The sequence below is a fragment of the Grammomys surdaster genome, unplaced genomic scaffold, assembly GCF_004785775.1.
Source record: "Grammomys surdaster isolate TR1022 unplaced genomic scaffold, NIH_TR_1.0 99, whole genome shotgun sequence".
Lineage (NCBI taxonomy): Eukaryota > Metazoa > Chordata > Mammalia > Rodentia > Muridae > Grammomys > Grammomys surdaster.
Window position 1 is genome coordinate 4,813,891 of NW_021604578.1, and position 13,713 is coordinate 4,827,603.

A 13,713-nucleotide genomic window follows, 5' to 3' on the forward strand; every position below is an offset into this window, starting at 1 on the left:
AGAGAGAGAGAGAGAGAGAGAGAGAGAGAGAGAGAGAGAGAGAGAGAATGTGTTGAAAGAAGAGAATCTATGTCTTCTGACTCAACCTACCCTTGGCTTCTTTCTCAATTAGCAACAGTAAAAGAGTGAATGACCCCACCTCTCAAAACAGTATTTTAAAAAAAATAAAAATAAGAAAAGGAAAGACTTGCTGTAGCTTAAAATTTCAGGCCAAAGCTGGGGGATACATTGCTACAGGCCTGAGAAACAGTAACATAAGCACAAGAAAGAGGAGGCGTCTTGCCTGGGGGTGGGTAGGCCACAGAGACGGAAGCAAGCCCGTGCTGATGGCTTCTTCCTTCTTTTTTATTCCTTGAGGGGCCCCAGCCCATCGGATGCTGCCAAACACACACAAGGCAGGCCTTCCTTCCTTGGCTAATATCTCTGGAAATGCACTCACAGACACACTCAGGAAGATGTTTTACCAGTCTCCTGAGTATTTCTTGACCCAGTCAAGTTGATAATCAAAATTAACTACTACAACCGTCTACTTAAATCTGTTACCGTTGAACATTCCAGATCCTGTGAGACCATTCCAGATCCTGTGAGACCATAGTGCAATCCTCCCATCTTTCCTATCACTACTGAGAACTGGCCTCCTTGAATGCCAGCCTTCCTGGGCCATACATCAGTCAAAGCAGGGAGATGCAACTTTTAATCACTACACCAGCCGAAACATATTTTAAGGTTAGAACCTTTAGGAAGACTTTAGAGATCACACCCCACCCTTTTCTATCTTTCTCTTTCTCCTAATCTTATCTTCCTCCCTCTCCTCCTCCTTCTCTCTCTTTCCTCCTCCATCCCCACGCCATCTTCCTTTGTCATACACAGAATTATGTTCACAGTCAGTACCTGTGAATGGGAGAAGAAACCTGCTTCAGTGTTGATCCTTTGATATTACAGATGGCTGTATGACAATCAATTTGGAGCATCAACTGAGATCGATCCTGTCTTGTGGACTACACTTGTGATTTCATTCCCTAATACCTTTGTTCCCAGCTTGTCACGTGTGTTTTAAATAATTGGCTTACTAGGTTTTCTCAGTTTTTGTAAGTCTGGTTATTATTTTATCCATTTTAAAATCCTTTAAATTAGCAATGACATTGTTTCTTTTATCTCTCTTCCAATTAATTCATTGTCACATTTCATTTATCAGTAAACATTATTCGTGGATGAACAATTAGCCAGGCAAGAAGCCTGCAGAACATTCTTTGCTTTGGGTCTGTAGCTGTAGATTGTAAGAACACACTTAGTGGGGAGAAGTAGTGAGCAGTATTTGGGTCAGAGAAAGAAGTCAAATAAAAACACATCAAGGAAGAGAATAAAAATAAATGAAAGTAATATGGAGAAAAGGAGCCCTTTGAAGAGGAAACAAAAGCATATGGTAGATTGGTGAGGGAAAGCTGAGCCGTTCCAGTGGACACACACAGGGGAAAGATTCCTGGTCCAAGTGTTTTCAGCTGGAACCAGAAAAGGGAAACACAACTGTTGATTGAACTTGAATGTATTAGACTGAACTACAAAAATGTTGCTAATGTGAGACCGCTCTTCACTGGTAGAACGAACGGGGCTACACGGTTGAACCATGTTGATGTAACCGGAGTTCCCTGACAATCTCCCATCTAGAGGAGGGCAGTCGGAGATCTTCTTATTCTGTTGCTTTGTCTTGCCAAGTAGCTTTAAGAAAATTATAATAGAAGCAAATGCTCAAGTTCTCAGTAAAATGTAACAAAATCAGTGGCATTTATTTCTTTACATGTTTAGTGTGTGTGTGTGTGTGTGTCTGTGTGTGTGTGTGTTAATATGCACACTGCATATTAACTATGAGTGAACATTTGAACCATGGCAATCCACTAATTACCAAGAAAGCAGATACTGGAAGGAAAGGTAACTATTTCTTTTGTCTGTATCCCACAGCCTGCCATGTACACATATGAGACGGATGAGACAGGGGGCCAAAAGAGGGACTGGGGATTTCTGTTTTGTAACCTTATTTCTTCTAAGAAATGACAAATTGACTTTAGCAAATACATTCATTTTTGTCTTTGTTTATTTCTTTTAAAAAGAGAAGAAGGAACTGAGACTTGACACCTGGGACTAGGAAATACCTTATGGATGAGGGTTTTTATTGTGAGCTCTGTGCCTGAGTTTAAAACGTTCATGCTGAATTCACCCACCAGGATCAAAACCCCTACAAAACTCTTCCAGCCGCAGCATTTATGGCTCCGGGTTTCGTTTCAGAAAATGAGAATGTGCCCCAGAATTGTGGTCTCATTTCTCTTTCTTGCCTGCTGTAAGCATAACCGTGGTCTGTTCTTTTAATGGAATGGAAATGTTCAGTTGGCATTGTTTCCCACAACCATGGAAACACCTGTTTCTAAATTAATTTATAATCTATTTTACACCTATGGCCACGTTCCACATTCTGCCTTGGGTTTTTTTTTTTTTTTTTTTTTTTTAGAGTTTTTGGTAAAGCGAGTAAGAAAATTTATAATGTCTGCTTCTTTCTCTTCTTGTTCCCTGTGTGACATAATGTTAGCTTTTACACATTTCATTTTATGTCCAGCTTTTTAAGATGATAATATGTAAAGATTTGGAATATATGTGAAGTCTTTTAAAGCATATCCTAACACAGATATTGTACACTGCACATAATTTCCTTACATCTCACCCCCAGTCTCTCCTTTTATTTGGCCAGACTAAACCATGCGGTAAAATGTCTTTTGAGTTCTTTTAACAAAGAAATCTGAGGGTGCCCACAACTTCACTAACTTCAAATGGGAATGACTCACTTCTGTGAAAACATTTATTCCCCCCTTAGATTTTGTGGTAAAGGGAAGAAGTGTTTAATACATCCCAGATGACCTTGTGAAAGGGGATTTTGAAAATCAACTTAGCTACTGTTTCATTGACGTTCGTTTACCTTGTCCTGTTCAGATATGCAGGCTCCATAATTTAAAAAAAAAATTATCAGGTTGATAATGTAAATTTTAAAATACAGTTTAAATACTTTATGAAAGCAGCTGTCCCTTCTCACAGCAAAGAATAAAGAAATGCAAAACCGTTTAGTGACTGAAACATCTAGTCTAACTGTAAGTAGACAAATGAAATCAGCGTCGCTTCTGTGGTTGTCAAACACATGCTGTTGTTCAAGAATGCTGATATTATGTCACTAGAACAAGAATCGTATCAAATTATGAACATTGTCTCTGTTCTGAACTTGAGAGAGAGAAAAAAAGAGCAGAGGGGAGAGTGGGAAAGAGAGTGTTCACGCCCCAAAATAAAACCTGAGCCACAAACTCAGGGAGAATGCTATTCAGCCATTCCAATTCCAAAACTGAGGGTGAACCATACATAATTTCTGAGCATCAAGACTAAAGCCAGCCACTTGCTCCTTCCCACTACTGAGTGATGGATGGTCCATACAGGACAAGGAAGCAAATACTTGCAATCTCCTAGGGTAGTGGTTCTCAACCTTCCCAATGCTGTGACCCTTTAATACAGTTCCTCATGTTGTGGTGACCCCCCAATCATAAAATTATTTTTGTTGTTATTTTGTAACTAATTTTGTCACTCTTATGAATCATAATGTAAAAGGATCTGTGTTTTATGATGGTCTAAAGCAACGCCTGTGAAAGGGTCATTTGACCCCCAAATGGGTCAGGACTCACAGGTTGAGAACCACTATCTTAGGGACTCTCTTGGTGTCTTTATGACATGTGAAGCTTTTGCTACATGCTGTAAATAGCTGCCAGAATTTGTAATTATTTTAATTACCCACAGTCAATGAATAGGATCAAGAAATGCTAAACTGCTTTCTAAATGTGTGTCTTAATGGCAAAGACCAACACTACATGTCATTCCTTATTCTTGTTAAACCTCTGTGCAGTGGAATACACATTGACTTTTACAAGAAATCATTAATATTCTAGGTTTTGTAGTGTAATGCGAATGTCGCCATCTCAAGTCTCAAGGATTGTAATGCTGTTGTTACACCATCGTTGTTTGTCAGACCAGCCTGCAAGTTCACACAAGAGTATCAGTCCAGGGTGTCTCTACAGCTCACGGGCAAGGGCTCAGAAAGCAGTCTCTGCGTCCTACAGAACTCTGGCTTCCTATGTCTATCTCAGTGATCTTTTAAATTCAAACAAAAAATAACTGAATGCAGAGGAAGCAAATAACAGACATCTGGGCAGCCAGAAAGGGATTAGTAATATCACCTTATAAAATAATGAGAAGCGATTGCCTAATTGGTAAGCCAATGCCCTCAGACAATCGTGTTAGTCATCTGTTTATTCCTTTGTGTATTGTGTTTGTTTATTGATGTTTTCCACCACTTAAAGAACATGCATACCATGCCACATTACGGTACATGCTAAATTGTAAAACCTCCACACTGGCCCACTAACCACAGATGACTAGCAATTTTCCGAGTATTTGCTGGAACCCCTTTAGGATATTACCAGAAAGAGATTAAAACTGTGAGATTAGAACAACACGTTTGACAACTTACGGTCTTCATTAATCATCAGAACACAGGCTGGAAAAATATCTATAAAAGACAAATTCTTTTCCTTAACTATCGACAGATAACCCTTGGTGGCAACGCAAACCCTCCTCCTCCAGCCCGAGATCCTCTTTCTTCTTCCAAGGAAAGCAGCCTCAAGTCTTGAGGCATTGGGTATATATGGTTGCTTACAATGTGTGTGTGTGTGTGTGTGTGTGTGTGTGTGTGTGTGTGTGTGTGTGTATGTAATAATGTACATATGTGTGTGTATAATATACTATGTTATATATGTGTTTGTATTATATACACACATAAATTACACACATACATGTGGGGTAGGAGTACCTTTGGAGGCCAGAAGAAGGCATCGATCTCCTGGAGCTGGAGCTCCATGAAGCTATAAGCTACCTAACATGGTTGGTAAAAACAAAATTCCAGTTTTCTCTAAGATCACTGAGAACCTGGAAAACCTACTTCTTCAAGGAAGGTCCCCACATCAGAGCCCAAGCTGTCACAGCTTGACAGCAATCTCTGTGCTATCAAGTCTGACTAAACCAGACTGTGACCCGAAGCTACAGCATTGTGTTCTCCACAGGTAGCCCAGCACCAAATGCTCTGCCTCGGATCCTCATCCATTAAAGAAGCACATCAGACGAACCTATGGCTCATGCTAGCCGTTCTCCATGCACTGCCCTCTGCAGCAGAAAGAGAACCTTATTACCTGAGAGAGCCCCTTGGTATCATCTCATCTATCAGTTATAAAAGGCAATGGCGTGACACCAGAGCAGCTTAGTGGCATGGAACACTGTACAGCCTAACCCCACAAACACCCACAACAGACCAGAGGAGTGTCAAGACTGTTAACTCTACCCATAGGACAGTGGAGAATACAAAAGCTGCTTCCAGAAAATGTCCACGATAACTGAAAGAGACTTTGCGAAGAGATTAGGTCTGCAGATATAGATAGCCAAAGTACATAAGGAAACATTAGTAGCCAGTTCCCTACTTAGGTCTATGACTTTCCCAAGCTTACAACACCAGGCATGGGTTTCCTCCCATGGAGTGTCCTATCTAATCAGAAGGTAGCTGGTTACCCCAATGACAGTCATGCTGCTGTTGCACAGAAGGGCAAACCTTGACCAGCAGGCTGGTTGTTAGGGCTCACAGCTAAATAATCAAATGCATAGCTTCTCTCTCCCACATGTAGTTCAGCCTACACGGTAACTTCTGGTACATTAGAAACCTAGCTAAGCAGGGTGGAATCTTCCAGTTCAACTCTAACTTGTTTTTTCCATGTCTGACAACCAACTTATATGTTTCTTCAAACATATAAGTTTGAAAACTTGGCAAACGATCTTTTAAATGTTTTTTCTTTGTTGTTGAAAATATTATACAGGAATACCATGAGATACAATCATATCCATATTTACGTCACCCCCAACTCACCCCTTGTTCCTCCACCCAACTCCATGTCTTTTCTTCTTTTTCTTTTCTTTCTTTTTTTTAATGACCCACTAAGTCCACTTAGTGCTGTTCCATATATTCAAGCGTGTGCAGCCATCCATGAGCGCATGGGAATCCTACCAGTTGCCCTGGTTTTGTTGGTTTGGGGGGTTTTGTTGGTTTGGGGGGTTTTGTTTTGTTTGTTTTTGTTTTTGGCTTTTTTTCTGTTTTTGGTTTTGGGTTTGGGGTTTTTTTGTTTATTTGTTTGTTTTGGTTTTGTTTTTTGGTTGGTTGGTTGGATTTTGTGGTTTGGTTTGGTTTGGTTTGGTTTGGTTTGGTTTGGTTTGGTTTGGTGTGGTTGTTGTTGTTGTGATTGTTGTTAGACTAAAACATAGGATAAACTTTAACTTTGAGTTAGGCAAAGAATTTTGTCTTAAAACATTGAAACCTCAGTAATGAAATTCTTAAAAATATATGAAAGTGATTCATGATTTTTTTTTTAGAAATCTCTGATACAGACATTTAAGAATTTGGAAGAAGTGGCAGACTTGCAGAAATAATATAAATCATATTTCTGGAAAAAAATGTATATAGCCAGTATATAAACAGCATTCTCAAATGTGATCATAGAACACAAAGTTTGAAGTAGAAATTTTTCTATTATATTTTTATTTTATTTTTGAAATTATAATTACATAATTTCCTCCACCCAAATCCTCCTGTATAGCCCTCCTTGGTCTATTTCAAATCCACAGCCTCTTTAAATAACATTTTATTAACTCTTTGAGAATTTCATGCAATGTATTTTAATTGCATCATCCCCAACTTTCCAGAACCCATCCTTTCTGCCCGCACCTCCCTACCCTCCCAATTTTGAGTTGTAATTATCATTGTCATTGTCTCCTCCTCGGCTCCTCTCTCTCCTCCTCTTCTTCCTCCCCCTTTTCCTCCTCTTCTCCTTCCTCCTCTTCCTCACTCCCCCTTTGCCCCATCAAGTCCAGTTTGCGTTGCCCAACTACTCTTGAGAGAGAAGCCTACCCTAGAGTCTGGTCCACGTATCATAGATCACACCATTAAAGAAAATTAACTTTTCCTCTCTTAGAAGCTATTAAACGACAAAAGCTCCTCAGCTATTGTGGGATTTTCGTGCCTACCTTCCCATGCTGGGACTTTGTCTGTCTTGGGCTCCCTGATCTGTGCCTACTGTCACAATTGTTGAACCCATATGTGCAAATGCCCTATTCTCTTCAAGAAGTACTGTCTCCTTCAATTTATCCACAACCTCTGACTCTTATAATCTTACCACCTTCTCTTCCCTGAAAACTGCTCAAACTTGGAAGTCGAGGTGTGATACATATATACCACTTCAGGCTAAGCACTCCACCATATTGTATTCTCTTTATGTTGACCTGTTGAGAGTCTCTGTGTTGGTGGTTGCCATATACTCCAAGGAGAAGCTTTTCTGATGAGGTTTAAGACAGGTGCTGGTCTATGGGTATAGAGTAATTAGAATTCAGTTTTAATTGGGTCCATTTAGCAGAATAACAGTAGATTCTCCCTTAGGGCCTATGATCTATCTTAAACCACAGGTTCTTCGTCTAATTAATAGTGCCATGTTTGCATTCTAGTTCATGGAGTAGGCCTTAGATCCCATCTAAAAGTTGTTGGTTTCTTCCAAACATTGGTCTCCAAGGTAAATACAAACTTGGTTTCTCCATCCCCTACAATTCAAGTATGTAGTATGTTAAACAGCAAAGTCTTACCATCAAGTTCTAGAAGTTAACCAAGAGGATTGGCAATAGCTTGTAATGTTAGGGGGACTATGAAATCCCATTGGTCAACAACCCAAATAAATAAATAAATAAATAAATAAATAAATAAATAAATAAAGGTAGCCCATTCCTGGTACTGTGGATTTTATTTGCTATCATGTGATGTCTAGTTGAGGTATTGTTCTATCCTTCTAAGGTAACTACATTAAAGTTCTTTTTATATTTGTATATGTATATATTTTAGGAAACATCTACAGTACTAGGTTTCCATATAGCTTTTTCAAGAGGTCTTTCTTACTATCTCTTCCCATAGTTCCCTCTCTGCTCTGACTTCCCATCCCCCACTCCATTTATTTCTGCCTGTCCCACTATTTCCTTTTCTCTTTTTATATTTGTATTGTATTCCCCTCCCTTGAAAGATCCCTCCTTCCTCACAGCCTCTCACTAATTTCCTGGTTTGGAGCATTGTGCTTGGAGTACAGTGCCTTCTATAGCTTTATATCCCCATTCCCCCTACATCCCTGTAGCCCAAGCCTTTTCTATGCCACAATTCACCCTTTACTTCCAACTGTGTTCTACTATCCCTCCTCCCCTAAGGTCATCCACCCACTACATCCTTTTCCTTGTTTCCTGGAACTTACCGATGTTGTTGAGCTAATCTGGCATAGCATCATACTACTTTCTGAGTCTCTGGGTTTATGCTAATAAACAAAAACTACCCTCGGGCTTAATCCAAGAAGCCTCTCTTTGCAGTAAATGTTGGTAATCAGAGAGTGGTAGCTGTCCAAGACGTTACAGTAAGCAGTGGTCGAAGTCTCAGGCCTAAACAAGGCATTTGCACCGCCCCCTTTTAAGGCTCAGACACACTGAGGAAGAGGGAGTGTGAAATACGTAATAGTCAGAAGATAAAGTAAAGGGACATGGGATTGCAATCCTCTGGACTTGCTATAACCATTGAGTGCTGACTAAATTTATGTCAACTTAACAGCACTACTCATTTTGGAAGAGATAACCCCCACTGAGAAATGCCCACACTAGCCTGGCTTGTGATACATTTTCTTGATTGATGATTGACGTAGGTGGGTGAAGCTCACTATGCATGGTGCCTATTCTGGGCTGGTGATCTTGGGTATTATGACAACAAGCTATAGAAAGAAAAGCCAATAAGAAGCACTTCTCCATGGCCTATGTATCAGTTCTGACCTCCAGGTTCCTGCCCTGAGATCCCTCAGTGATGGACTGTTACCTGGAAATATAAGCAAAATAAAGTCTTTCCTCCCAAAAGTTTGCTTGTTTGTTTCTTTGGCATGCTGTTTTATCACAATAAAAACCCTAACCAACACATACTGAAGTCCTGAATTCACAATTGCCACAAGCACTGTCAACAATCAGTCATGGAAGAGAGAGGGGGCTCATGAGTCCTTTCTCCTAACTGCTGAACTATTATCTATTGATAGATTTGGGGAGAGGCACATTTTACCTTCAGCTGATCCCACAAATCTCCAACAGAGAGCTCCAAATCCATGGTTACACAAATGACTGGTTAAACTCAATGGGTCACAAAATATAAAATAAAATAAAAAATAAAAAATAGACAAGAATGTAAGAAAGTAATTTGTAAAGAAGGGATACACGGGGATGAGAGAACCTATGAGAAGTGGTCAATGTGCATTATGTACATGTGTGAAATTGTCAAAGAACAAATTTAATTACTAAAAAGAAATCAAAGTACATAATTAGGAACACAATGATACTGTTTGTATAATTCCTGTTTTATTCCTTGGCTCTGCAACTAGGAAAACAAAGGCATCATGGAAAATAAAATAACCTTAGCTATCTCAAAATGTTCATGTACAATTGATAACACATGGATAGTGTGAACACAGGGCCTGGAACATAGCAGGAACATCACTGAAGGCTCATTCGCTACCAGCTTCTCCAACCATGTTTCCCCTTCCTTAGCTAGGCTCCACATCTTCCAGTGACTTGTTCGTTCAAAAACACTCTTAACAGGCTGCACAGATGGCTCAGTCATTAAAGTGACTGCCACAGAAGCATGAGGACCAGAGTCCAAAACTTCAGCACCAATGCAAAAGCCAGACTCTGTGTACATCTTTTACCACGTTGTTAGATGAGCAGAGACAGACAAACCTCTGGAGCTCGTTGGCCAGGCAGTATGGTTGAGTCAATGAACTCCAAGTTCAGTGAAGACTGTGTCTCAAATCTAAAGGGAAGACAAGAGAGAAGACAGTAGACATCCACCTCTGGACGACAGCAGACAGCTACCTCTGGCCTCCATACACAGGGTCTCCCAACTGCGTGCATGCCTGAACACACACATGCCCACACCCGTGCCTGCACATTCGGGGACACACACACACACACATACACACACACACACACACAAATAAAAATATTCACAAGGCATGTGCTTAGCCTTGAAAATACACTGGCAAATAGAACAGAAATGACTGTACCTTTCTAGGGACCTGGACACAGAGCAAATGATTAATAAATATTTGAGCATTGACAAAACCAGACCCCCACTCCCCAGTGTTCCCATCTCAGACAACCCCCCACTGGAATCTGCATGCCCGAGAGAGCTTGAAACAAGATTTGCTGTCACAGGAAGTAATTCATGTTGACTTTGTGTCTGAGGATAACCAAGAGACAGAAATAAAAATAGGTGTCCTGAGGAAAAAGTGATGCCTGGGAGATCCCACCTGAAAATGGATTGCTAAAATAGCTATCTGCGTCAACAGAAAAAAAAATCTGGTACATTCTAGGGGGGATAATATCAGCACTTGACATTCTAAACCATGCCAAATTCCACCATAAATCAAAGTAGGAAATGGCCATAAGACGAATTTTTACTACTGAGGTTTGTCACAATTGTGTGTATATCATTCCACATATACAAGTTAATTTTCTACCATAGTTAATATACTTTTTAAAAGGTCAGGATTGCAATTGGATTCCGTCTAAATACAGATCACCTAATGAAATAGAAGCTGTTTTTTATTTACTTGTTTATTTTTAAGACATGGTCTCACTGTGTTTCCCTGCTGGTCTGGAACTCACTCTGTAGACCAGGCTAGCTTCAAATTCATAGACTTACCCATCGCTCTCCCATATGCTGAGATTAAACATGTGTGCCATCCGATCTGGCTCCATATTTTGTAGTATATCAACTTTTAGAACATATCAACAAGATTAATAATAAATGTCAATTCCTTAAACCCTGTTACAAAATGTATATAACCTAAATGATATATTCTCGGGTCACATATCCTCAGGGAATATTTTCCCAACTGAAAAGCATTTGCCCAGTGCCTGTTCATCCTTTAACCTGTAGCTCTCTTTTCTCCAAAGCAATGATGATCAAGACAAAACAGTATATCACACAGAGGATACAGCTTATTTGGGGGAAATACAAACAAACAGAGCTCAGTAAAAGAACAGCCCATCCTTCTTAGGGAAGGAAGTTATTAGATGCATATACTAATTGATTAGTACCATGAGAAAACTAGGTCTTGATGGTGGAAGTCAGGGATAGCTTAAGAGCCTTGGGGTGAGGAGGGAGAGTGAAATGCCATCCTCTAAGTCAGACATGGAGACCATGAACTCATAGCAGCTGTGCATTCTGGTACTGAGTTCAAAAAAGCCAGGTCCTCCTAGAGACAGCTACAGGAGGGGAAAGGACCCACAGGGCTCTACCACACACCGCTGATCTGAGAGTGACTAACAGATCCTGGGGCAAGAAGAGGCACGCTATCGAGTTGTGTACCACCCGCTAGTGAACCCACAAGCTCTGATGATCAGTTCTAAGTTCAGGATAGCAAGAACTAGCTTGATTAAACCCTGCGGGACACTAAACTAAGCCAACGTTAGCTAACAGGAGAGAGACTAGGGGAAGAATCTAGTGAAGGTAGGAAGGAGATAAGGGAGTAGGAGTGAGGAGACAGACCAAAAGACATAGTGTGCATGTGTGAAAGTGTAAAACATCAAAATTCACTGATAAAATAGACATTGAAGCAATCAATATTCTAAAAGAAAAAAATAGTTCTCTAATTGTTGCAAAATGATCTTTTAAGACAGACTTCAGTAGAACTGAGAAATAAAAGGGAGATCACATTATGGCATAAGTAAAATAAAAGAAAGGAAGGAAGGAAGATGGAGCCATATATAGATATTAGTTATGTATGTCTTACCCAAGAGTGCACCATTTGACAATATTTTCTTTTTTTTTTTTTTTTTTTTTTTTTTTTTTTGGTTTCTCTGTGTAGCCCTGGCTGTCCTGGAACTCACTCTGTAGACCAGGCTGGCCTTGAACTCAGAAATCTGCCTGCTTCTGCCTCCCAAGTGCTGGGATCAAAGGCGTGCGCCACCACCGACCTTGACAATATTTTCAATTAAGAATAGGAATCATGGCTCAGTCACAGAACCCTTGCCTAGCATACAAGGCTGTACTTAGTCCCCAGTACACACAGGAAAAAACTAATAAAGAATAAGAAAATATTTTCTTATTTCCCATCCGTAGATCCTCTAGAACACAGTAGGTACTCAATAAATATCCCTTACATTGATCAAAGAGTAGGTAGGCCTCAAAAGACAACAGGTTTTTTTCTGCGTTAAACTAAAAGCTGACCCTTCAAGAATCTTCAGGAAATAGTGACATAGCTAAGTTTGGGTTTCTGGGCAGATCCCCAGAAAATGAGCTTGGGGATAGGACGAATGAAAACAGGGAACCAATTGGAAACAACAACATGTAAAAATGATCCTCTGCCAACGGCGGGAAGTTACCGAGGACACAGTGAGAACAGTCAGTTGGGAAATAGAAGAGAGAGTACCACATCAGTAGGTTCGTGCTGACAGTGAAGTGACGAGGGTAACCTGGAAGAACTCCCAGGTGTCTGCCACCACCCCCACCAGGAGAACACAGTTGCCTTGCAACTGGTATAAGAAATGTCAGATAACTTCTATAAAACCGTTTACTAAACACACATTCACATGTATTTTACAACAAAAGTCGTGGACCAGATAGGAAGATATACGTGGGGAAAGTTTGGATTGCTCTCTTATGAATGTATGCATTCAAAGATCCTTTAATAAATTCTCGGTCTGTGTCACATACTACATTAAATTGTTATCAAGAACATGAATAGGGGAGGGACTGTACTCTCTCCCCTCATGGAGGTTAGTATCTTCGTACAGGAAATGTATCCACTGTATCAGAGGCAGATAAGGGATATTAGAGGATTTAAAGACCATAACCACGATGTTCTTTATCTTATGGGAATCATGGGAAGTTTTTAAGTATCGAGAACGAAGTGTAACCTACTGCGGGACTTTCTCCAACCCTCCTGATGTATAAATAATGGCATGCGACTTCTATTACAGTTTAAAGCTTAGGCCTTTTACTGGAGCAGTCTCCCAGACACTGCTTAAACTTAACCCCATTATGTGGCTTTTGACTCACCATGTGGCTAGCTCTATACCTCTCTGCTTCTGTGCTTTACGTCTATTCCCTGTTTCTTTTCGGGATTCTCTCGCTTCCCCTTTCTTCTCCCTGCGTCACTCTCTCTGCCCGGAAGTTCCACCCCCTACTTCCTGCCCTCGCTATTGGGTAGCTTGACAACTAATCAGCAGTGAGACAACCTGATCATTAACCAAATGGTATTTACCCATGGCAAAGATCACTCTATCTGTAGAGGATCCAGGAGGCCCTTACAGAGTCCACACCAGAGACAATGACACTCTAGGTTCCAAATAGTCACCTGTTTGTTTCCATTCTTTTAGGCCAGTGCCTTGTGTTGTAACAATTATTAAATATTTTTTTCAATAAATCCATCCTGGAGTGTTGGCAGTGTGGGTAGATTAAAGAAGTTTTTAGTAAATAAGATGGATAACCTCTCAGGATACCATAGGCTTTACCCTTAAATATCAGCTTCT

At 40.3% G+C, this 13,713-nt stretch overlaps 1 long non-coding RNA gene across 1 annotated transcript; it reads right to left on the reverse strand.

The window, feature by feature from the left end:
• Positions 1-9,512: 9,512 nt before the first annotated feature.
• Positions 9,513-13,345, reverse strand: LOC114636066. Its single transcript, XR_003713567.1, has 2 exons — positions 13,241-13,345; positions 9,513-9,985 (listed from the first exon to the last, which is right to left on the reverse strand). It is a non-coding gene; the product is annotated as an uncharacterized LOC114636066 (long non-coding RNA).
• Positions 13,346-13,713: the final 368 nt, after the last annotated feature.